We start from the raw sequence: 7,500 nt of genomic DNA on the forward strand, positions 1-7,500 counted from the left end.
TGAAAGGCAACACAGCATCATTTTACCACACATTAACCCGAAAGAAAGTGTACATTAATTTGACACACCCACTAACATACACCTAAACACATACACACTGCCAGACTATCATGTGCAAAGATTCATGCTCAGTAGTGCTCACATGGCAGTCAAAGATCCAACCGCATCAAACACACACACGCACACAAACACACACACACACACACACACACACACACACACACACACACACACACATACACACACAGGCAGTTGTCCCCACAAGCTTCAAGGCCGCTACCATTGTGCCAGTGCTAGGGCTCTGAATGACTCCCGCCCAGTTGCACTCCCCCCATGACTGCAGTGCTTTGAGAGACCGGCTCTATCACATCTGAAATGCTGTCTGCCCACTGCCCATCAGTTTGCCTACCGGGCCAACCGGTCCACAGAGGAGGCCATCTCCATGGCGACCCACTCTGACCCGGCCCACCTGGACCATCCCGAGTCTTACGTCAGAACACTGCAGAACCCGGCTGGCCACCACTGAGAACCTGTGCCATAAACAGTGGCAGGGCAGGGCACAGAGCATTATGAAGGATGCACCCTAACCCTACCCATGGACCTTCTACTCTCCTCCCATCCGGCAGGCCTTACAGGAGCCTCCGCACACACACCAGCAAGCCTTACAGGAGCCTCCGCACACACACCAGCAGGCCTTACAGGAGCCTCCGCACACACACCAGCAGGCCTTACAGGAGCCTCCGCACACACACCAGCAGGCTCAGGAAGAGCTTCTTCCCTGAGGCTGTGACTCTGCTGAAGTCCACACCACAGCACTTAGCATTACTGCACTCGTTACTGCCCTGCCCTGTGTGTGTGTGTGTGTGTGTGTGTGTGTGTGTGTGTGTGTGTATCTGTCCCAGTTATTTTACATTAGCACGGCTCCTTCCTGCACCGGCTGAACCTCTCACGTCGTTCAGATCATTATTTTTTATATTGTATATACAACCAACTGTACACTTCGATTATACTGTACAGACAACTCTTACATATACTACATGTTACATCTTTTCAACAATCTGTCCACTTCACCACTATATATAAAGTTTTTTTTAATGTATTATACATATTAAATAAACTGTATATTGCTCACCACTGTCAATATCACTGTATAGCATCACTTATGCTGTAGTACTTACCTACCCTTATCTGTAAATAATACTATTCTTCTGCACTTCTGGTTAGATGCCGACTGCACTTCATTGGCTTTGTACCTGCTCCCTACACAATGAGGTTGGATCTAATCTAAAACACACACACACACACACAGACACACAGACACACACACACACACACACACACACACACACACACACACACACACACACACGGGCGCACACACACACACACACACACACACACACACACACACACACACACACACACACAAACACACACACACACTCCGGTATCTGAGGATCAGAGTTAAAACAGGAAGAGAGGCCTGAAGGGGGGCGGTTGCAAGCCACCACACACTACACAGAGCTGAGCAGCCACAAACAGCATAATACAAACACTCACACACACACACACACACACGCATACACGCACACACACGCACACACACACACACTACACAGAGCTCAGCAGCCACAAACAGCATAATACATCAAAGCCAAATCCTCACCAGCATCGCCCACTAGAAATGGCTTCCCCCGCCAAAGCCTCCATTACTCTTTACTTGTCATAAGACCGGCTGTTCCTTCTCCTCAGTTACATTATTGCTTCTGCCCAGCGTCCACACTCACACAGGACAGGAGTGGAAGACTGCTTGGCCCAACACCTGCCAGCTGTTAACACCTGCTGCCCCCATCTCCTCTCCTTTCCTCTCCTCTCCTCTTCTCTCCACTGAGCTACTGACCCAGGCAGCCATGTTGGGTATGGGGAGTGGTAACTCTATAAAAACCCAGAGATTCCCCCCTCTCTCTCTTTCTCTCTCTCTCTTCCTCTTTTTCTCTCGTCCCCACAGACTGCTGTGGGTCAGGCGGGCCAGGAGTGGTAACCCAATTAACAGGGAGGGAATCCAGCCTGAGCCACTGAGCCCCGCTGTTCCCACTCCCCTACATGCTACATGCTACATGCTAATTCCTCTGGGAGCTGGAGCGAGGCCCACACCGAAACCCAACACCGGACGTGACATACTGGAATACCGTCAGACATGAGGGAAAACATACACACACACTCACATTTACACACACACACACACACACATCACCAAGCACACTTCCACACAAAAGTACACACACATCCCAGCAATACAGTGGTAATGACATTTGATCCTTCTAGTGGCGTCAGTAACTCGGTAGCAGAGAGGGATTGTAAGTAGGGAAGTGTGTGAGAAAGACAGATGTCATTTCAGAAAGAGTTTACTGGACTCAGGGTCATAAAACCACTCCACCTATCCCCGAGGAGGAAGGGTTTCCGCCCTGGGTGACCAGCTCTGGCCCTGACGTGGCCTGGAGGTGGCACACACCTTTCTCCCTGTCCACATCCTCCACAGCCCCACATCCTACCTCAGAGCCTCTCCAATCCCTCCACCACCTGCCAATCAAATCCCTGGGTGCCTTGGTAACCAGGGGCGTAAAGGGCACTGGGAGTTGTTGCAGGGAAGGATAAGCATCACCCTCCCACTCACCTAGTCTCTACTGACAGCTGCTGTACCGCTGGGGATCGATACACTTAACTCACTGATAATGATCTCCCCCCCCTGTCCCCACCAGTGTAAACGCCAGTGTATGCACACATTCAAACACACACACACACACACACACACACACACAAACACACAAACACACATCCAGGTAGACACGCCCACGTACACACTTAAACATCTTCAGAAGAACAGGTTGTGCGCTCCAAGTGCTCAAGCAGACACAGACACACATAAACTCAGACTAACACACACACACACACACACACACACACACACACATATACACACACACACACACACAAACAACGACACACACACACACACACACACACACAAACACACACCCACACACACAGACACACACACACTCAGAGTGTCCTTCCCCTGACCTACCAACTGCAACCCTATTCTGTGATGAGAAGGAAAGACGACCAGTTGGAGGTATTGAACAGGAGACGCATCAAGGATAAATGGGAGAGATGGAGAGAGAGAGAGAGAGGAAAGAGAGAGAAAGAGAAAAAGAGAGAGAGAGGAAAGAGAGAGAGAGAGAGAGAGAGAGAGAGAGAGAGAGAAAGAGAGAGAGAGAGAGAGAGAGAGAGAGAAAGAGATCAGATTCAGGCTTCTGCGTTTCAATGTCACTTCCTGTGATGGCCCTCCTCCACTCTCTCCTTCAGTGTGCCCTTTCCCCTAAACTCCCCTGCCCACCCCCCCTCCCCCCCTCCGCTCACTTCCTCTTCCTCTGTTTATTGGTACATGTTCACATCTACAGCGCTGTAACCATCCGGGGCTCTGAGGACAGTCTTTGGCTCCGCAGCGGTTCCTGTTCGACCAGACTGTGAAGAGGATGTGACACACGAGTGGCCAAAGGCAGCCATTAGGAGAAATAGATGGGGAGAGATGAGGGCATAAGTATGGTCTAAAACCATATTGTGTCTCCTAGTATACTAGTTTTGCTGCTGGACACATCTCGTCATCAACACTACATAGTGTGAATGTACAGCAAAGAAGATATTTTTTTAGATCTGTAGCTTTACCTGCCCCTCATTTACTCCTCTGTCTAAATAGCCACCTACTTTAAAATGCCATCGCTGGAAATCTAATCATCCATGATTCGCTGAAGCATGAAATACACGAAACTCTCATTTTATCAGCGGGGTCTACAGTAATTGTATTCCCATGGAACAAACATACTAATGAAAATCTATACTGTAAGTCAGCTGTAAGTCGCTTTTACTGATCCAGCAATACAATTACAAATATCAATTCAAAACAAAGTTAATGGTGACATTTACAACTGCACACTTGTAATAGTTAACTCATTTACAGAGTACTTAAAAAAACTGCAAATTCTTTACTGTCATCGACATCCAGCCAACAGGTAGACATTCCCCTCATCACCATGGTGATGTAACAACCTGCCGCATCTTTAGCAGTGTTGGATTGTGATTGGCTGAGCCCGTCTCTGTGTCCCCTCTCCCCAGGGATGTTGACCTTTAGCAGCAGGTTGCTTGATCTCAGCAGGCGGTGCCTTTCCATGACCTGACACTACTTAGAGGGGCTGTCAAGCTAAAAAGGCACCGGATGCCTAAAAGAGCCCGGGTGATGTAATGTTGACTTTCGAACGACTCTTGAGTGACAGTTGCTATGCCAACGCCAATACGTCACCCAGGCTCTTTAGCGCTTATAACGCGATTTAATTCAGAGCATATTGCATTGAACTTCGCTACCTGAGACCGGCTTGCTTGTATTTGACCTACAATAAACCAACCAAAACAACCATGTACTTGATGTTTGACTTTGGTAGGAAAGTTGTTGATTCGCTAGTTTATATAAATCAAATGTATGTATCAAAGTAAGCACATTCCATCAGCTAGCTAGCTCGTGCTAGTGTAACGAGCTATCTTGTTAGCTTGAAGCTATTCATCTGTTGTTGTGCTTAAATTAAGAAACTCCTTAATGTTTTGTGATTTTTAGACATATATGACGGCACCCACAATTACATTGGAACAAAACAGGGCATTGTTTGCACAACATTTTACTAAAGAACAACGGGGGATTGCTAGCTTTGATATGCTAGCGGACATTGCTAACTTACAGAATACCATCAGGTAGGTGTAGCTAAAACTTTTTAGTCGCTTAATATTGTGCCTAAACGGACACTATGTAGCCCGAAACTTTTTGGCTATCAGTCAGAGAGTCTCAAGAGTTGTTCGAAAGCCATCAGCTACTTCTTAGTCGCTTAATATTGTCGCACAAAAGGAGGAATTGCTATTAGCAATATAGATGCTAAAACCTGTTGATGAGTGCTTACTTACAAAAGACCGGCAGCCAATATTAAGCGGCTAAAAAGTACCTGATGGCTTTCGAACAACTCTTGAGACTCTCTGACTGATAGCTAAAAAGTGTCCAGATGCGTAGTGTCCGTTTAGGCACAATATTAAGCGACTAAAAAGTAGCTGATGGCTTTCGCCAAGGTACGCGGTGACCGGGTTAACGTAATGCTAACGTTGGCATAGAAACTGTCACTCAAGAGTCAACATTACGTCACCCGGGCTCTTTTAGGCATCCGGTGCCTTCTTGGCTTGACAGGGCCCACTTCAGCCGGGTGACATGGGAGAGACACCGGCACACCTTTAATGCCAGCTAAAGAGCGACCCTCCTTCTTCCCTTTGACAGCCGACACAAAATTAGAAGACTCGTTTCATGATTCCTGTCACTCGTTTGGTCTACTAACGAGCCCGGGTTAATGTCAGGTTCCCCATAGAAGAAGCCCAGGAGAGGAAATCTCTTCGAGGGGAAATTCTAAAGTACCACTTTGAATGTGGAAAGGGATGTATTAAAAAAGGGCTGCACAAGGCCTCCGGTTGGTCTGTGTGTTAAGATGGGTAGAAACAGGCTTTGTGTGTGTGTGTGTGTGTTTTCATGATTCCTGTCATGCATCCACCTTTGCTTCCTACTCTCGCTGCTTGTGTGTGTGTGTGTTTTAGAGATGAGCGAGGAGTCCGCGAGTGAATGCCAACTGAATTTTGATGAGATTCAAACACAATAAGCACACACAATGGGCCTGGCGCAGGCTGGATAGAGAGCGGAGCAGTCTTCATTTAACATTGAGCCATCAGGAGTAGGGATGCGTACCGGTACGCCGGACCGGTTCTGGACTTGTAAAAACGTTTAGGTTCAGGTCCAGAAAAACCGAAACCCCAGTGATTCGGTACTGGACTTGTAAAAAATCTAGCACTCACATACTATATCCTACTATATTTTCGTTCTAGACCACCTTGAAATTCGCGGTGGAAAAAGACATTCCTATACCGTTACGCACCCAGACCGAAATGTCACGCAGATTTCGGTGCCTGAGCCGATTTAAATAAATAACAGCAACAAATCATGCAGCTAAATCTTGAAAACTTGTGTAAAATGTTGTCTTATAAACAAGAATTATTTCAGGCTGCAACATGAAACACAGGGGCTGCTTCCAAAACAGTAGAAAACTAGCGATAGCTAACTAGCAGTAACGTTAGTGGTGTAAGTATGATTTGTATGAATTATTTTGTATTTTTTTGCCAGGCAGATTTCGTGGGGCACATTTACAACTGCCCTAGCTCCCACAATAAACGTTGTCCTGTTTCGCTCATTGGTGTTTTCATAGCAACAGTCGTATGACAATGAAAAGCAGGCAGCATGTCACAGAACAAGAACAAACAGAGCTAGCCATAAACCTTTTAACAGAGAAAATACCGAAAGGTAAACGGTCAAAAGTGTGGCTGTATTTTGCACAAAAAGATTCAAACATCGCGACGTGCAGCAAATGCAACACAACAATTGCGTGTAAAGAGGAGAGAAGGTCAACAGCAAATCAGCAACCTCAGACTGACAAATAAACGGAGATCACAGCAAAACGTATAATAGTCTCTTAAAGGGGCAGTGCACATTTTCTCGTACTCAGTGTGTTCAAGTAAAAAGATTAACTATAAACAGATAGAAAAAAATCGATATAAACAAATCAGAAATGGTGAAATTTCATTAAAATAAATAATTCAATACAAACAAAATAATACATTTTTGACTCCAAAGGCAAATATGCTCATATTTTTGCAAAATGAGTTTGAAGCTGTAGTGTGTGCAGAGTGTGTGTGTGTTTGTTTTTTGTACTTATTTATATTTATTTAAGTAGACTATAAACTGTTGTTTACAGTTAATATAATGTTCAAAGTTTGAAGTAAAAAAAAAAAAACCTGTAGTTTGAAGCCAAATGTTTTGTATGTATTTATATTAATAGTATACTTTAAACAGTTCATATATTCAAATATGCCATGGGTTCGGGTCCGGACTTATTAGGTCCGGACCTGAACCTAAACCTCTGGATTCGAATTCGGACCTGAACCTGAACGTGGGTTTAGGTATGCATCCCTAATCAGGAGCACACGTGCTGTGGTCATGCTAAGGGCGATTTGAATCACAGATGAGCCTCGGGCCATGAGTAAGACACTAGCCAGGCAGAAGACTGGGGAAGAGATCGGGTCACCATCGGGCCCAGAAGAACAAGGCCGGACCTGTTTCAGTCACAACTGCTGACCAGGAAGGTTACATAATGCTTCATTCCCTCGATCCATGTGTGTGTGTGTGTGTGTGTGTTTGATCTCATTGTGAATATGGCATAAACTAGGACAATTAGAGCAGGATAAGGGCACAGCTCTAAAAACAGGGCACTGCCCCCCCCTCCCTCTCACAAACCCACACACACACACACACACACACAAAGCCACAGAACTAAAGACATCCATGTGGGGGCGTCACCAATATCCCCC

At 46.0% G+C, this 7,500-nt stretch overlaps 1 protein-coding gene across 2 annotated transcripts in view; it reads right to left on the reverse strand.

Annotated features, from left to right (window-relative positions):
- The window catches only part of gnao1a (guanine nucleotide binding protein (G protein), alpha activating activity polypeptide O, a), a gene marked incomplete at its 3' end in the record, with an annotated part of 102,032 nt that overhangs the window by 27,679 nt on the left and 66,853 nt on the right, over nt 1-7,500 (reverse strand). The gene's annotated exons all lie outside the window — the stretch shown is intronic.

This window comes from Sprattus sprattus (assembly GCF_963457725.1).
Source record: "Sprattus sprattus genome assembly, chromosome: 7".
Taxonomy (NCBI): domain Eukaryota; kingdom Metazoa; phylum Chordata; class Actinopteri; order Clupeiformes; family Clupeidae; genus Sprattus; species Sprattus sprattus.